General features: G+C 45.0%; 1 protein-coding gene and 1 long non-coding RNA gene across 3 annotated transcripts in view; one reads left to right on the top strand and one right to left on the bottom strand.

The window, feature by feature from the left end:
* Positions 1-19,269, bottom strand: part of AHNAK (AHNAK nucleoprotein) — a 67,694-nt gene that overhangs the window by 33,818 nt on the left and 14,607 nt on the right. The gene's annotated exons all lie outside the window — the stretch shown is intronic.
* The window catches only part of LOC136582003 (uncharacterized), a 109,157-nt gene continuing 97,581 nt past the window's right edge, over positions 7,694-19,269 (top strand). The window contains exons 1-2 of one of the 2 annotated variants that reach the window (XR_010787116.1): positions 7,694-7,712; positions 7,887-8,003. This is a non-coding gene — a long non-coding RNA (uncharacterized lncRNA). The other variant, XR_010787115.1, reaches the window with a different exon arrangement.

The raw sequence follows: 19,269 nt of genomic DNA, 5'->3' as shown, positions 1-19,269 counted from the left end.
GCATCACTTTATCAATAAATGCTTGTGGAGGCAGGGTAAATAGCGAATAGTCCATCACTAGGAGGAAGTGAAAAAGCAGTATTGGAAAAAAAAACTCCAGTCCAGTGTTTCTATGGAAACAGTCATCTTTTGTATTCTATTAGAAATGTATGGCTAGTCTCTCCCAGCTGGCTTTATGACACATCTAGTTTACAATGGAGACAAATGTTCATAAAACTCTGCATTGTTATTAAATAGCCGCACTTATGACTTTGCAATTTTCACTGTCTAGGTGGTTTATTTGAGAATTGCTGAGCTAAAATGGTTGGCACAATTACACAACCACGAAGAAACAGCCAAAGAACGAGCCGTTCCAAAATGAAGGAATATCCTAACGACACAGATGTAGTACATACATCCCATTACACCTAATGCCCCAAGGCTGGCACATAAGGTTTATTTTAGAAACAATCTACCAGGAGATTATACACTTGTACAAAAGTTGCCTTCGTGAGTATCATAAACTGCAGCATGCGGACTCCTTTTAAGTAGTCAGACCTGAAGAAATCTACAAGCTCAATAAACAATTACATGGCATCGGCATAGAGACAACATACAGTAAAAGCTCTCCAAAAGACCTTATCCAGTCTAGATCTCCTGTGACCAATCTTCAGTTTCATCATATATTATGCATACTGGTCAATTCTTTTAGAAGACCAGCCCTCTAGAAGACCACATTTCAACACAATTTGGATGGTCATCTCAAAGAGGTTTCACTGTATATAGCAAAGGTATCATACCAAGCATATATAATACATTTACCTATAGGATGAAGACGGTTGAAAAACTGCATGCAAAGTGGGGCCCTCTAGACCATGCCTCCAAACCATCCCAGACCAAGTAGGACATTCTTGTATTTCAGCGCTGTCCCACCATCTGGGAAAGCATGTCAAATGTCCAAATTTCAACTATTTCAGTGATGCAGATACAGTTCAAAACCGATGGAGAAGCAGTGAGCCATCAATTCTCTGCTCCACCATTTATCGCTAGTTGCTTGGGGGAGGCACGCATGATGCAGTGATGTCATCATGCCCACTGTGCCAAGACAGGCTGCAGGTAACATGCCAAGCAGGGCTAGGTAAATTTTCATTTTGTTATTTTAATGTGGAGTCACTAAAAAGGTACATCATAGTGTGAGGCATCATTGTGTGTGGGGGAGCCATAAAGAGACATTACTAAGGGCACTAAGAGAGAAACTTTACGATGTGGGGGGCATCACTACTACCGTATGAGGGAGTACTAAAGGCGAATCTTAACTCTGTGGGGCGCATCAAACTGTGCAAGAGGCAGTAATGGGGGTGCCACTACTGTGAGAGGGGCATTAATAGGGCATCCTTATTTTGCTTGGAACCAAGAGGGCATCCTTACTGGTGGTGGCACTAAGGAGGCATAATAACGGTTAGGAGGTACTATTACGGCATGCCACACAAAGAAGTCCTATTACTTTGTATCTGTGTGGCACTAAGAACTATTACTGTGTGGAGGCACAAAGGGGATTTATGGCGGTTAGAGGCATAGCTTAATGTTAAAACAATTTGTTACAGCTATACATGATGCAGGTATTTGTATTTGTCCCTCTTTTCCTAATTAGAAAGTTGGAAACTATGTTCTAAACCTCAAGAGGAAATGTAGCCTGCAACTAGGAAAATACTCATATGCTTCAGCCACCTCTCTACTACTCTTCATTCCAAAGCGGAGTCCATGTTTCAAGTATGCAGTACTTGGCATTCAGTTCTCCCCTCCAGGTACTCCTCATTTATGGACCCTCGTATATCATGTTTCAATGGCAGAAGAGAGAAAGGAAACATGCTATATTTAGCATGATCAGTTTGAAGCTCATGCTGAGTCTTTACTAGGACCCACTTATCCATAATTATAGAAGCTTTATTATGTACGGCTGGTCCCAATGTGGACATAGTTCTTTAACTTTTAGGGTGCACAGTACTAGACCCTACTACAGAACTAGGTTCTATAAGCCATACTGACCATTTGGGGCCAAATCCCCACTCTGCACACATGGCAGTGAGATCTCCTCCTAACTTGTAATTCGGAGAGTGTTGTGACCACGAGCTTTATTTATAATGCGCAGGGGGAGATGAAAGGGGCAGTTTAAGTGGAGTGGATTGTGTAAGAGTCTATCGTAGCTGGATTCCAGGTAATGTGAGAGGCGGAATGCTCCATGGAATGTTTTGACGCTATTTTCATCTTAGTCACATGTTTTAGGGCACAGGGGGCAGCAGGATTGTATATCCACGAGACATTCAAGGGACATCAAGTGTCACTCACAAGATGTTTCCCTTAGCCAGTCAGCATTGCATTTACTAGAAAGGGACTTCAGTATTACTACATACAAGGTCTGCTGCAAAGCATTTCCCTGAAACCTCAAATTACCTGTCATTTAGGAATATGCTAATAGTCTAAACCAGGGGTTGGCTGGCAAATTTAAGCCTGGGTGGCAAGCACATGGCACTGGCCCATGAGCAGCGTACCTTCACACACAGTGTATCTGCTGAAAACCTGCACCAAATCTGCAGTGGCCAACACCTAAATAGTGCAGATTTTGACACGGATTTTGTTACAGATCTGCCATGGGATTTAACCCTTGTTGTGTCAAGGGTTGAAATCCACAGCATAAATAGGCATGCTGCAGATTTAGAATTCGCAGTGTTTATAAAAAATGCTGTGGATTCTGTGCAGAAGTTTTCTGCTCAGTGTGATGGAGATTTTTGAAATCTTTTCACATGATTTGTACCATAAAAACTGCAGAATTTCCACAACACTTACAACCTGTGTGAAGGTGCAAGCATCCAAATCATAGCCACACAAATTACTGGCAAGTGTGGTATGCCTTGTGAGGTCAACCACACTGTGTGCTTGTCTCATGAATACGGCACCTCAGAACATGTATATACGGTACCAGAAGCAAGCTCATAGCAGACGAGCGTATTATTGGTGCATTTTCAGATGAGCGTATTATTGGTGCATTAGTGCTGCGGAATAAGTTGGCGCTATACATATCAAGAGATTATTATTATTTTTGCACTCATAATACGAACAAATGTCTGCGCTAGACCACGGATCAATTGACCTAAACTCACAGCATTATAGGGATCCATGAAGGAATCAGGCTGAGGGTAGAAGAATGGGCTTACATAGAACCCATGGGGACCCCATCAAATAATTTTACTAACTATAGGCCACAACTTTTATAACATGGCAGACTTAGATACAATGGCTCAGCTTAAGAATACTTCTTAATATTGCAGTCACAAACAAGACCACATCCGGATCATTGTATGGGAATTGAGCTGATCTGCACAGGCATTGGATACTGCATGTCCTATCCTTTTCCATGGTGCAGGCCAGAATAAGACATCTAGTGATTTTTTTCACATGGTCCATAGGTCTGTGTGAAAACTCACCCGTGTGACTAGCCTTATAGGTTATATTGTGTCCATGTGCTGTTTGTGAGATACAAAGGCAGGATATGGACCAAAACTACGTCCACCTGAATAAGGCCTAAGGCAGGTGCTAGTTCTACATAGCGGCTGTGATTACAGTGCAATTACCTCCGGTGATCAAAGCTGAAATCTCCTCTGGTTAGTGATGTTCACCTTCCCTTTTCTTATCTCTCTGGGTCCAGACTGCCATGAAGATTTCTTGCAGCTGTGACCATTTTTTGCACCTTTCCTGTCCTGCTGCAGCCCCTAATTACCCATCAGTTCCCCCATAATACTAGTGTACTGTCTGCGGCCCCATTAATAGTGACCCTGCTAGGGCCCACTAATAGTAACTCCTTTGTGGCCCCCACTTAGTAAAAGTTACCTCTCTGTGTCTCTCACTTAATAAAAGTGACCACTCTGTGTCGCCCACTTAATTAAAGTAACCCCCTTTTAGTAATACTGACCTCCACTTTTTAACAGAGCTCTTTCTGTGACCCCCACATTTTAAAAGACGTCCCTCTGTGGTTCATAACTCCAATGGGTTGCAGAGCTTACCTTTGCACTAACAACAGCACTATTGTCTGCTGCAGCAGCGGTGTGCTCTAACTTGCGCAGCATACCTTCACTCCTCCAACCGGCTCCCGGAATGTTGTGCGAGTCAGAGCCGTATTAGACGGTAGTGCTGTTGTGGGTGCAAAGATAAGTTCTGCAATCCGTCGCAGTTACGCACCACAGAGGGGCGAGTGGTACATGGGATCGCCAGGTGGCCCCTAAAACCTCCTGCTCATGCCTCCCTGGTCTAAACTTTCTTCCTGATCGATTTGAGGGACAAACAATAGCAAACGATCACCGCATGCTGCATGTTCATCACCTGAGGAGTGCACAGCTAAGGCCTCTGACTATGTTATACTCATTTCCGTGAAGCTACATCATTATCTTCAAACTTCCTTGCTTCCTGAGTACTTACTGTATGTCCAAAGCCTCCAGGGAGAAAAGAGACCAGTCTGCTGTGTGATTAGGAAGCCAAGTCTAGTGATTATATATTATTATCTGATTACCATTTCTCTTTGAATGGTATTAATTGGTAATATGGCTATTCATTATTTTTTTTAATGCATAGTGTTTTTTCATTTTTTTTAAACTTTTTATGCAAAGTTTACACAAGATGTTGTACAGCTAGGACAGCCTGCTCTCTTGTAATAGTACTGAAGGTAAGCTAAAAGCTAGGAGTCTGCTTGTGAAAAAGTGGCAGATGCATCCACATTTATTATACGGGGCAAATGTAGTATTACATAGCAATTACCAAAGTTAGCAAATGACCACGCAACGCTGAGTCAAAAGCTGCCCTGTGCTCTGGCCAATGTTGGCCATGCACTAGAGTTATCGTATGACCAAAAAGCCCAATTCAGACTAATGATCAATCAGTGAACTCTCGTTTTAACTTCTGGCACTATGTCCAAGAAGATAACCTTCACAGACCAACCATGAGCAACAAGTTATAAAAAAAAAAAGGCTATCCGAGATCCCCAATGTATGGCAAGCTTAAAGCGACCCTTCAGTTTCAGGGCAAAATTCTGTCCTGGGAAACAAACGGGTAGGGGGGTATATTACCTGCACTTGTTCTTCTCTGTCACCTCTCCACTCTGCCATTTTCAGCTGTACAAGATAGTTGTAGCATTGTTCTAACTACCTAATGTGCACTGCTCTCTGATTGGCCTTTGCTGATCACATTAGAAGCTCTGGCCAATCAGAGAACAGATATAGTACATTGGTAGTCCAACACTACCAATGCAGTGCATGAGATTAGGTAGTCTAAAGATCGAATCTGCCATCTTGGCAATATACCACACTCCCGCTCTGTTCCCAGGAGAGAATTTTGCCCGGATACTGGAGGGTTGCTTTAATAGATAGATCCATGCACTGATTAAAAAAATACTATGGTCGTTCAGTGAATCTGGTAAAGGAGGGATTTGCTATTTCAGTCTTACAGGGGTTGACCCACAAAATAAAGATTTTCCTATCCACAGGATAGGTGTTAATTATCTGATTGGTGAAGTGGTGGTCACACATTAGCACTACTTCTTCAATCATTTCCAAGGGACTGCTTGAACGTGGATATCTACAGCAGTGCTACTGAAATAAATGGAGTGGTGATGTGTATGTGTGACTAAAGCTTCACCGATCAGATCCTGAACCCCTGGAAAAAGACAAAACTTTATTTTGTGGGACAAGCCCTTTAAACCTTGTTGGTAAACCAGATTTTTTTCCCAGCTCCCATAAGAGTCTATGGGACCCGCCTACTTATATTGGCCAAAACACAGTTCCAGAACTATCTTTTTAGCCACCATATATCTGCTGGTCGTATTTTGGTCACGTATGTTCCATTTTTGACAGTCCGACATTTTTACACGCCGTATATATGCCTGTGTGACCGAATGCATTGAAAACCAATGCCTCAGATGGTCGCGTATATCGGTCGGCCGTAAAAAACGTCGCCGTTTATGCGCTAGTGTGAATGAAGCCTGATCCTGTATATGTTATCGAAAGCTGAAGGAGATATGAAGCCAGGCTCTTGTATACAAGTTTATTATTTGGGAAACAAAATATATCAACTAATTAAAAATTAACAATTCCGCTAATTTTAGTTCCCCAAGATTGGTTGCCTGGGGGCAGTTTATGCCTTTTAAACTCTCACTAAAGTTTGATGAAAACCTGACCGGGGTGGGGTGGGGGGTGGCAGCCATTTAATATCATAGGATACCATGAAGGTCATGATATTTATGTGCCTTTAAAACTCAGTGTACAGCCAGATGCTACAAACTCTGCGTAGTATGAATAGTCAACATTTTTACTAAGATGTGGGTGTATTCGGTATCAAAAATACCTTATTGTATTAGAGGTGGTTTTTTAGCAAAAAATGACACCATCAACAGAAGTCATAAACAGTCTGAACTTCTTTACATGGGAAAGGACAGAGAGATGTAAGGAGTCATCTAGTGAGTATACGGCTTTCATAAGATATATGACATAGTAGTTGACCGTGACATACACACCTTCATTTTCTGTCAATGCACTAAAAATGTGACTACTTCTGGCACAGCAACAAGTATATACACTACCCTCAACTTTTTGTTCCCCCTTAGGAGCTACCCTCAGCCTCCCCTTGGTGTAAATCACAGCGTTACGTTTCCTCTGCAGCTGTTGCATACAGTGTGTACTACACGTGTGTCTGACACCATATTCATCCAGATAAATGACTGTCCTAAACCCTCGGCAGTCATATAGCAGCCCACTTGAGATGACCCACAAAGGTCACAAGGAGCAGTAGAGCAAGTTTGTCCATTGCATTGAAGAAAAAATTATATTTAGAATACTTAGCAGCCGTTCGCACAATTAATACATCTTCAATACAACAGATATAAACTCCTAATCTGAAGAGCTGACATTTTAATCTGTGCATGGTAGAACGCTGCTTGTGATATGATAAAATGATCCTCCACGATAGAGCATATTACTTGGCCCCAGAGAAGAACTCCCCTTCAGACCAGGTAAACCACATTCCTAAACTAGTGCCAGTTTTAGGGCAGAAAAAGGGATAGCAAAGTTCTGACCCCACCCGTTTCACGATGGCACAGGAAGGGCAAGCTGGGGCACGCAGCTACCTCAAACACAGCACAACAACTAGCATGCTGAATAAACATGAATCTACAGAAGCCTTAAATTACACCAGTAATTAATGTTAAGCGTTACATAACGAACTACAGAGCCATTGTAATGACAGTGTCTGCTGAAAGATTGCAGCCATTCCAGTTTCACAGTTAAGAAATGCCCCCTGGGCTCAGCACGCCAGCGACAAGAGTGAAGAAGCCCTTTGTGCGCTACTATTAATCATTAGTTGTGGCTTATGTACCGCAGTGTTAGGGCGGCTGCACACGAGCATAATTCGCTGCATGCAGCCCGCATGTGACAATCACGTGGCATGCAGCAAGTACACAATGACGTTGTGTACTTGCTATGGGCCGCCAATCGCCATGCACTATTTGGTGTGTATGTGCGTGTAATGCATTAGAAGCCCCAAGGCAGGTTTACGGGACATCACTGATGACGTCCCCGCCAGCCTCCCATTGGCTGCAGCAGTCACATGTGTAAGCAACCCATGTGACCGCTGCCACTGCTATAAACAGAGAACCCAGAGCAGCGAGCAGCAGTAGGGGAGGAGGTCAGCAGGAGGCGAGTATGTTTGGTTTTTATTTCCGCACCCCTCTTTTCTCCACTGCCATCAATGATTGATAAGTCAGGAAGCCCCTTTAACTTCTCTGACTAATTGGACATGGAGGTAAATGCCATAAATTGTAATACAGGACTGTGTGTGCTTTCAGTCCATAACCTACCGACTGTTTTCAGCAGGGTGAAGGAAAGATGGAAGGGAGTATGCCTGCAGGGTCAGACTACTCAGGGTTTGCTTGTAGTCTGCAACTATGGAGACTCACAGTTCTGCATGGCAGCTGTACACACAAAACGGTAACGTACTTCTTTATTTACAACGTTTCTTCAGCTTTTAATTTAGATGCACTGCAAATAGGCAAAATGGTTTCAAAGGTAGACAAATCCTTGCAGCTACTTTTCCTTGAAGACATCTAGATTTTAAGGTGCCCACACACCTTTTGTTGCTGTTGGCCGAGCACTGCTCAGCCCAAAGCTATTCCTCCTGACTCTGCCATACATATGCTTCCTTGGCTTGGCAGTGCCTGCAGGACTTTTTAATGAGAGAAGGAGAAAAAGCTGCTGCCAGACACTTCTGGCTTCTATCTCTCCTGAGAACAAAAGGATTGGGCATTCAAAACGCCCAGACGTACTACATGGCTATGAAGACCTCCCAACTCTCTTTCGACTCTCTTGGGTTTGATTGACTTTTCTCTTGCATGTATGAAGGTCTTTAGCTCTTTAATTTATGACTAAACATTTGAGTTAATGGTATTATGTAAAGTCCATTTCTCTGGCTACTGATTGTGAAATACTGTCTCCTAGCTGACTGCGCCCTGTTACATGGGCCCATCCTTTGCGGTTATAACAAACACCAACAGCATGTCGAACAATGCTCGTTTCTGCTTTTCACATGTGGTAGAGCATCGGTAATATAGGGAAGAACAATCATTAAAACATCTATACAGATAGAATTCATTGGCAGAATACCCTCCATGTGGAATGTGCGGCCAACAAGCAAGCACTTTTATGTCCTCATTGATGATCCAATCAGCTAACGAACCAGCGTATGCTCGTTCACTGGCTGTCTGGGCATATTCAGACGAGCTGATTGGGCAAACAAACATTCCTGACTGATTATTGGGCCATGTAAAAGGGCTATAAAGGGGTTATCCAGGCAGCGGGTGCTGGGATACACCGGGGTTGGAATGGCAGCACTGCTCCGACCCTGCGCAGCGGTCAGCACTCGTAATTGCAAGTGCAGCTCTCATTGAAATCAATAGGACCCCAGCCTGCAATGAGAGTTGCGCTTGCAGTTACGAGCGCCGGCCACTACACAGGAGCTGGAGCAGCACGTCCGGTCTAACCCCAGTGCATCCTGGCGGCCGCCGCCTGGACAACTCCTTTACACATTACGGTTATCTGAAACCAGTCATATAAAAAAAGCAATTTAACTACAGTATCAAGGGTACTTTACATGAGGCGATTATCCCTGGAAACAGCGAATCAGCTGCCGACACAGCAAGAAATGTTGGATATGAGTCAGGGGTGTCGCAGCGACTCATTCTCCTCACCTCATTGAAGACACATACATGTTTGGCCAAGTCGACAGCCCACGTGTATGGGGAAGGGGGTCAGTACATACAGCTTTTAGCTGGCAGCTATATTTTGCTATCCTATAAACTCCACTGCACAAGGTAGTTTGTCTCTACTAGATTTCGTGTCACTTCCGCATGTTACAAGGTCACACATGGTGACAACAGAAGGTGTACAGTAAAGGGTGCACACCTAGAGACACACACAAAGATAGATGCACTAATACATAGATACACAGCTCTACTCATACAATACTACATACACAGAACTAGATACACCCATATATTTCCAAAGACAGACACACCCAAAGACACAAGTACACAGACAAGCATATTGTTGCACAGGGCTTACGGCTCGTTCACAATGGCGTTGGGCTCAGTTAAACACTTCTGTTTGAGGAGCAAAGAAATGAAAATAGAATTAAACGTTTCCGTTTTGTTCCCCTTTAATTTCATTGAGATTTCATTAAAACGTAAATATTTGTGTTTAATTCTGTTTCATTTCTGTTTGTCAATCAGAAGAAATATCGCAGTTGCCTGCACTATTTGTTCCGTTTAAAAAATGGATATGGAACGGAACTAAACGGAAATATTTTAAAATCCATTGAAATCAAAGGGGAGCAAAATGGAAACATTTAATTCAGTTTTTATTTTTGTTTCTTTGCTCCTCAAACGGAACATAGAAACAAAAGTTCTTACCTGAGCCTAATGCCAGTCTGAACGAGACCTTAGAATTGTTCTTATATTAGGCTCTGCACTAACTTCTGTTAGTTTGTAGATGGGCACACATGACTGCAGCGGTAAGTAAGGGAGGGTTTCCTGGCCCCTGCTGGGTACCATGGCAGAGGGAGGCTGTTTGTGAACTGGGCCAGAATGATTTCCAGATGTTATCAGAAGAAAGTGTAACTTCCTGATAGCAGATATACACCGAGCACATACAAACCACAACAGCAATGCAAAGCAAATATAGCAAGAATGCAAAATATTAAAAAAAACTAAATACTATATACCTAGAGAGCTTATTTAAAGTTCATTGTACTAGACAAATAAACAAAACCGCACCAGAATCACACAGTGTGTTGCATAAAACATCTGTACTGAACTGAAATGCATTATCCCCAACATTGTGAGAACAGAAAGAAACTCATAAAGTGTTTCTTTCGGCGACCGCACCCAATGCACAAGGCATGTCTGCAGACCCAGGCAGCTGAGTGGCACATGGTTGCTGCTTCTGCCAACTCTTTAGAAAAGACCACAGATAATTATCATTGATTCCATTTCAGGGAGCCCCGGAACGCACCGCAGCGCCTAGAACAAATTACTGTCAGCCATGTCAAGTTTTGGTCACCACACAGCGCTGCTCATATTCTTCATCACACTTTGCCGGTGACTTCATTAATTGAAATGATTGACTGTAGAACTTGATATTAAAGAGGAAACTGTATTTTTAAGATAGAAGCAGACAGAAGTCTACGTGCTCATAATATCGTCTCATGTATAGATGATTTATGTCGCACAAAGCAGATAGAAGTTATGATAAAACAACATGAAGTTAGCGCCTCTGATCCCTCCATTAACATAATAGTAGTTTTTAAGTATGTAGTGCCGACATATTCTGCAGCATTTTACAATGTACTGATATGTCTCATGTTATCTCTATGGAGGACAAGTTGCCAGACCTCTCCGATACCGCACATCTCCAGGAAAAACAGAATGGAAAACCATTCCAAACATAGCTCATCCTTTATTGTGTGAACATTAGGAGCTAGTTCAGATGGGCGTATTCCCGCGGCGTAAAAGCGACTGGCCGGCTAAGATAGCGCATATGGTGCGCATTTCAGCCAGGCACTTTTACGCCGGCCAGGAAAGATAGTTCAGGGACTATCTTCTGGCTGGAATACGGCAGTGGCTCCATAGACTCCTATGGGAGCTGCCAGAGAAGGGAGGTGGGAGGGAGTTTAGCAGCATGTCTGCTAAACTCCCACCCCCTTCCCTCCTCCTCTCTGTCCCTTGCCGGCTGTTTGCGATGGGAGGGGGAGGGCGTGGTGGAGCTAAGCTCCCGCCCCCTCCCATTCTGGCAGCCGACAAGGGGCAGAGAGGGGGCGGGAGCTTAGCACATTAGCTCCAGCCCCGTCCCGCCCCCTCCCCTTGCTGAGAGCCAGCAAAGGGGCGGAAAGGAGGAGGCAGTTTAGCAGAGCTAAACTGTCTCCCCACGCCCGATGGCATCCAGGCTCAGCGTATATGCACCAGACCCAGGCCATCTGAACGGGCGCACAAACAGCAGATTTGTGCGCCCGTTCACACGATGTTCCGTGGCGCTGTGGCCATGACACAGTCAAGCGAAAATCGCTATGCTCGTGTGAATGAGACCTAAAAGTGTAGCTAAGGTGTCCATAAAAAACTGGATTCTGCTGGTAGTAACATGAGAATGGATTGGGATAGGCAAAATCAGAATTTCTAAAGTTCGAAAATCAGCTGGATTATATTAACCCGGGAGAAATTAAGAAAAACAGTGACACTCACTCTCCTTTCCGTCTAAGGGTGACTACCCACTACAGTTTTTTTCACTGCGAAATTCGCTGCGTTTTTTTTTTCCTGCAGGGGTCTATGGGACTTGTAATGTTAAAATCACGATCGCACAAAAACGTGATTTCGTGGTAAATTGCGATTTTAACATTACAAGTCCCATAGACCCCTGCAGAAAAAAAAAACGCTGCGAATTTCGCAGTGAAAAAAAAACTGGAGTGGGTAGTCATCCTAAGGTTGCATTCGGTTCGATATAGCGCCACCATGCGAATTTTCATGGCAATGGAAAGCTTTTTTGATTAAAAACCCCAATGCATCACTCCTGTGAAATTACTACCCTCAAGCATGTGTTTCACATGTGTGAAAGGATCGCAAATGTTTCAAATTGACTTCAAGGGGAAACATCAGATCACACTCACATGCACATCGCGTGTAAAACAGTAAAACACATCGCAAAGCGTGTGATGCAAGATTTCCCATTGAAAACAATGGGAAACACTTGTGGATCCTTTAGCCACGCTGGAGAATCATCATTACTTTACTGAAGTGATGGGAGGCAGTTTCGACATGAAGACCCCTCACATCTGCTGGTAAATCACATGTTGCCAAGACCGATATCGGGCCAAGTTTCACGAACCAATATCGCAGTCGCCCGTCTGTAGGTAGCCTTTATTAGCAGAATAAACAAATATAGCAACTTTCCTTTTCCATGTATTAAAGATGTATCCATGAACGTGACCGAGACCCTCAAAAAAGGCTATAAAGGTTACTTAATACTAAAGCAGTATGTAAATTCACTCTGCATTATCCACTTTGTCTCCAACATCTTATTAGCCAGTAAAGCATGGAGTTGTACTATTAATTCTCTCAAGTACTCCCTGGCTGCTTGTTCCAAGCATAGACTTACAGACAGTCGTGCAATTGAGGCCGGTCTCACATGGAGCTTGCCGTGGTATCCGTCTCCAACTGCGGCTGCACAGAAATGACTAAATCTGTATTGCGGTTGGTTGGGGTGGTTCGTCGTTGGAAATGTACAGTACAGATTTTTTCTCAAATCTTTCTTTTGCCCACGCCGTAGCCAGGTGACGACGCGGGTACCCGCAACCTAACCTCAATGTCAATTATGGACGGGCTGCAGGTTGGATGGCTTCCATCGACTTCAATGGAAGCCATCCGTGCGGAATCTGCACAGGAATAGAACATGCTGTGATTTAATTTACAGGAGCAGTAACCAGAATTGCTGTCCGTTCATGTGAGCGGGCATGCCAATGCTCTATTCTTGTTAATGGTTGCAGAATACTGTGGTTCTTTTAAATGGGTGACGATTGCGGATTTCGCCATCCAAATCTGGTCATGTGAGGCCTAAGAGAAACGAAATAAGATCGTGTTCACATGTGCTCTGCAACCTCCTTCTGTCGCAGATCCCGCACAAAATACCTGGCTGCTGAGTGGAAACTGAACTGACCCTATTATAGTCAATGGGGTCTATTTGGCGCTTTTTGGTTTCGTCATAAGACGGTTCCATTCTTTACTTCTCCGTTTAGAACCCCCGATGCAGATGTGAAAGTAGCCTGAGTAGGAGGTAATATACATATATACACACACACACACAATCTGTACTTCAGGGAGCATAATTAGGGCTCATTCACACAGGCGTATTCAGTTTTGAACCGTGAAATATGCAATGTTTTCACGTACCAAATCTGTGTGTATTCCCTGCCTAGTACGTTTTTTTGCAGGTATACATTATGTTTTTCACTTGTGCACAAAAAAACGCAAAAAGTCACCATTTATTTGAGTATGTATGCATCATATGTAATCACTGTGTATTTACATGATCCCGTTAACTTTAATGGGCTATTTTCGTCCACAATACTGCATGCTGCGATTTTTTTTTTTGCGCAAATAAAAAAAACACATCTGAATCCCTCAATGCAAATTTGTGCATGTAAAACGTGGTGAATGGAGTCACTGTAAGTACATTGATTTTCCTTGACCCACTCACACTAGCGTTTTTTTATAATACGCACGTAAAAAAGAACACAGCATGTCATGTGCCGTGCACAATCGCTGCCCTACGCCAGCTCCCACAGAGTGATACCCGCAGCATTTTACGCATTCGGCCGTAAAAATACGTTTCTGTGAATGAGGGCTAAGTCTGACATTTCTGCTCCACAATATTATTACTGTGGCGCTTGAATTCTGCACCTGTTAAAATCTGCGCATCTTTACTTCAAAATCGCCAAATTAAATTCCGCAGTGGAAAAGCTTCTGCTGTGGAATCATGGACGTCTTGCAGAATTGTTGTTGCGGATCTCTAATTTACAGGAGATGTAATTTTGCACTTAAAGTCAGCAGAAAGAAACGCAATAAAGACGTTCCGCAGAACACTTTCCCCAGTTATAAGCACAAAGGTCTCTAAGCGGAGCAACAAGTGTTTCCTGCACAAACAACCATTTGAGGAGTTCCTGCGTGCCGTTACAGCCTACATGGCTGTTTACTTTCCTCCTACAAGCCTAGCGGACGGCTCCTACAGAGTGATGCTACATACTGATAAATGAAAGACATAATGAGGAAGAGGATATGGCGGCACAGCTACACTGAGGCTGGGTTCACATGGAACGGAGATCTTGCGGATGGTCCACAGCGGGACTGCATGGAAATCCCGCAAGATTTCTGCAGTCAAAAAGGCTGCTTCAAAACCTGTGACGTAAAAGCAGCCGGCTGGTCAATATAGAGCTGGGCATTTTTACGTCCGGCCCAAAAGATAGTCCTGGAACGTCCGCCAGCAATGCTTAGCTCCGCCCCATCTCCGTCCCTTCCTATTGCAATCAGCCGCAGGGGAGTAGAGAGGAGGTGAGCCGGAGAGGAAAGGGGAAGCGGCGACGGCATGGCAGCCTCGGTGTATATGCGTCGGGGCCCATGCCATCTGAACAGGCACACAAACGTTTGATTTGTGCGCCCGTTCACCAGTTTTAACTCTCACATCGTAGAGCATATCAGCCGGCCGTGAAAAAGATGGCCAATATACGATCGTAGGAACAAAGCCTTAGTCTCAGGTTTAAAAATGCAGCTCAATTCCACCCCATGTGCACCCAGCCTAAAAGTTTGGGTTTCCATCATGGGGTCCCAGAGAACGGAAGAACATATACCGTAGGTTAACTGATTCTGACCCATCAGCGGAAGAGTTTTACAGAGAACATATGCTCTTAAAAAACTTCAGAGCCTTTAATGTTGGTGCAACAATGGCCAAAATACATTAAAACCGACCTGTCTAGAATTATGTAGACCTACATAGAACAGTCACGGCGGGTGTGTTTGCTGGGTGTCAAAAGGGTGTGCTATTATTTGCACTAGTCTGTAATACATACAAATTAGAGAGATAGGCTATCAAACACATATATCAGCGCTCCTGCTGTGTACACAGCTCTCACTCATGATCTTGTACGCTTCAAATAATCTCAGTCTCAACCGAACATCTGAATAGAAGTGTCTATTATAACCAATACATAATATTACTGCAATAATCCAACGAGAACACATTTACATTTCTAATGAATGCTTGGCGGATACATTTATGGTGGATGGTCAATTATCGAAAGTAGAATTGTATTTTAAGCCCGTTTCTTGAAGATTCTACATCTTTAATATATAATGACCATCTGAAAATCATGAATACTCAACAATAAAATTGTCTATCAGTCCCGCCAATGCTGGATTACAAGAATTTAAAGGGAAAGTGTCATCAGAAAATAAATAGCCGATTATTTAGGTTTATACGTTAAAATCTTTTTAATTTAATGAGTAAAAGATTTGAGTGAACATATATCTGAACTAGATCCAGTCTAATGTATGCCTTATGAAGCAAAAGGCAGAGTTTTGTTTTGTAGGAGAACATAATACTTGTTTGGTGACATATGTAATAACTAGAGATGAGCGAACACCAAAATGTTCGGGTGTTCGTTATTCGTAACGAACTTCCCGTGATGCTCGAGGGTTCGTTTCGAACAACGAACCCCATTGAAGTCAATGGGCGACCAGAACATTTTTGTATTTCGCCGATGCTCGCTAAGGTTTTCATGTGTGAAAATCTGGGCAATTCAGGAAAGTGATGGGAATGACACAGTGACGGATAGGGCAGGCGAGGGGCTACATGTTGGGCTGCATCCTAAGTTCACAGGTCCCACTATTAAGCCACAATACCGGCAAGAGTGGGCCCCCCCCCCTCCCAACAACTTTTACTTCTGAAAAGCGCTCATTAGCATGGCATACCTTTGCTAAGCACCACACTACCTCCAACAAAGCACAATCACTGCCTGCATGACACTCCACTGCCACTTCTCCTGAGTTATATGCTGCCCAACCGCACCCCCTCCCCCCCACAGCGCACAGCAAACTGTCCCTGCGCAGCCTTCAGCTGCCCTCATGCCACACCACCCTCATGTCTATTTAGAAGTGCGTCTGCCACGACGAGGGACCGCAGGCACACACTGCACAGGGTTGGCACGGCTAGGTAGCGACCCTCTTTAATAGGGGCGGGGCGATAGCCCACAATGCTGTACAGAAGCAATGAGAAATACAATCCTGTGCCACCGCCATCAGGAGCTGCACACGTGGGCATAGCAATGGGGAACCTATGTGCCACACACTATTCATTCTGTCAAGGTGTCTGCATGCCCCAGTCAGACTGGTTATATGCACCTTAACAGTAACCGCGTTGGTGGTAATGTGGTGGTGACTGCGGACCTAGTACCACGGTTGTATTTTGTTGGTTTTCGGAATGTGGCCAGGATTAAGTGGGCCGTGGCGGGGGGATGGTGGGGGGGCTCTCTTGTAGTGTCGGTAAAGGTGAAATTCTTGGACTGCCGCCAGACGAACCAATGCAAAGGCATTTGCCAACAATGTTTTCCCTGTTGGAGGAGGAGGGGGATGTTTTTGAGGCACTACGTGTCCTCTCCACGTGTCCGTGGTTATATGCACCTTAACAGTAACCGCGTTGGTGGTAATGTGGTGGTGACTGCGGACCTAGTACCACGGTTGTATTTTGTTGGTTTTCGGAATGTGGCCAGGATTAAGTGGGCCGTGGCGGGGGGATGGTGGGGGGGCTCTCTTGTAGTGTCGGTAAAGGTGAAATTCTTGGACTGCCGCCAGACGAACCAATGCAAAGGCATTTGCCAACAATGTTTTCCCTGTTGGAGGAGGAGGGGGATGTTTTTGAGGCACTACGTGTCCTCTCCACGTGTCCGTGGTTATATGCACCTTAACAGTAACCGCGTTGGTGGTAATGTGGTGGTGACTGCGGACCTAGTACCACGGTTGTATTTTGTTGGTTTTCGGAATGTGGCCAGGATTAAGTGGGCCGTGGCGGGGGGATGGTGGGGGGGCTCTCTTGTAGTGTCGGTAAAGGTGAAATTCTTGGACTGCCGCCAGACGAACCAATGCAAAGGCATTTGCCAACAATGTTTTCCCTGTTGGAGGAGGAGGGGGATGTTTTTGAGGCACTACGTGTCCTCTCCACGTGTCCGTTCCATGTAAGCAATAGTAGCACTCAAGACAGGCCCCAGTAACAATTCTGAAGCAGCAGTATAGCGGGAGCGCAGTCTTCGTTCCATGTAAGCAATAGTAGCACTCAAGACAGGCCCCAGTAACAATTCTGAAGCAGCAGTATAGCGGGAGCGCAGTCTTCGTTCCATTTCAGTAGCCTTAGTATAGCCAAGGCACAAGTGACATTTATGTAGCTAAACTGTAGGCCAACCCCACACACCTTTCTGTACCATGAGTGCAGGCGAAGAACATAGAAATTACTATGATTACACTGTAGGTGAGGGCCCCAAAAAATTGGTGTACCAACAGTACTAATGTACCTCAGTAAAAATTGGCCATGCCCAACCAAGATGGCAGGTGAATCGCTTTGGTTAATGTGGCTTAAGTGGTAACTAGGCCTGGAGGCAGCCCAGTGTAACGAAAAATTGGTTCAAGTTAAAGTTCCAACGCTTTTAAGCTAATTGAAACTTATAAAAATTGTTCTGAAAAATTATTTGAGTGAGCCTTGTGGCCCTAAGAAAAATTGCCCGTTCAGCGTGATTACGTGAGGTTTCAGGAGGAGGAGCAGGAGGAGGAGGAGGAGGAATATTAGACACAGATTGATGAAGCACAAATGTCCCCGTTTTGGATGGTGAGAGAGAACGTAGCTTCCATCCGCGGGTGCAGCCTACGTATTGCTTACGTATCGCTGCTGTCCGCTGGTGGAGAACAGAAGTCTGGCGAAATCCAGCCTTTGTTCATCTTGATGAGTGTTAGCCTGTCGGCACTGTCGGTTGACAAGCGGCTACGCTTATCGGTGATGATTCCCCCAGCCGCACTAAACACCCTCTCCGACAACACGCTAGCCGCAGGACAAGCAAGCACCTCAAGGGCATACAGGGCTAGTTCAGGCCACGTGTCCAGCTTCGACACCCAGTAGTTGTAGGGGGCAGAGGCGTCACCAAGGATGGTCGTGCGATCCGCTACGTACTCCCTCACCATCCTTTTGCAGTGCTCCCGCCGACTCAGCCGTGACTGGGGAGCGGTGACACAGTCTTGGTGGGGAGCCATAAAGCTGGCCAGGCCCTTAAAGACTGTTGCACTGCCTGGGATGTACATGCTGCTCGATCTACGCACATCCCCTGCAACATGGCCCTCGGAACTGCGCCTTCTGCCACTAGCGCTGTCGGCTGGGAATTTTACCATCAGCTTGTCCGCAAGGGTCCTGTGGTATAGCAACACTCTCGAACCCCTTTCCTCTTCGGGAATCAGAGTGGGCAGGTTCTCCTTATACCGTGGATCGAGCAGTGTGTACACCCAGTAATCCGTAGTGGCCAGAATGCGTGCAACGCGAGGGTCACGAGAAAGGCATCCTAACATGAAGTCAGCCATGTGTGCCAGGGTACCTGTACGCAACACATGGCTGTCTTCACTAGGAAGATCACTTTCAGGATCCTCCTCCTCCTCCTCCTCCTCAGGCCATACACGCTGAAAGGATGACAGGCAATCAGCCGGTGTACCGTCAGCAGCGGGCCAAGCTGTCTCTTCCCCCTCCTCCTCATCCTCCTCATGCTCCTCCTCCTCCTCCTGTACGCGCTGAGAAATAGACAGGAGGGTGCCCTGACTATCCAGCGGCATACTGTCTTCCCCCGCCCCCGTTTCCGAGCGCAAAGCAGCTGCCTTTATGGTTTGCAGGGAATTTCTCAAGATGCATAGCAGAGGAATGGTGACGCTAATGATTGTAGCATCGCCGCTCACCACCTGGGTAGACTCCTCAAAATTACCAAGGACATGGCAGATGTCTGCCAACCAGGCCCACTCTTCTGAAAGGAATTGAGGAGGCTGACTCCCACTGCGCCGCCCATGTTGGAGTTGGTATTCGACTATAGCTCTACGCTGTTCATAGAGCCTGGCCAACATGTGGAGCGTAGAGTTCCACC

This window comes from Eleutherodactylus coqui, chromosome 11, assembly GCF_035609145.1.
Source record: "Eleutherodactylus coqui strain aEleCoq1 chromosome 11, aEleCoq1.hap1, whole genome shotgun sequence".
Classification (NCBI taxonomy): Eukaryota; Metazoa; Chordata; class Amphibia; order Anura; family Eleutherodactylidae; genus Eleutherodactylus; species Eleutherodactylus coqui.
Note: the sequence above shows the minus strand (reverse complement) of the source record. Positions and strands in the feature narration are given on the sequence as shown.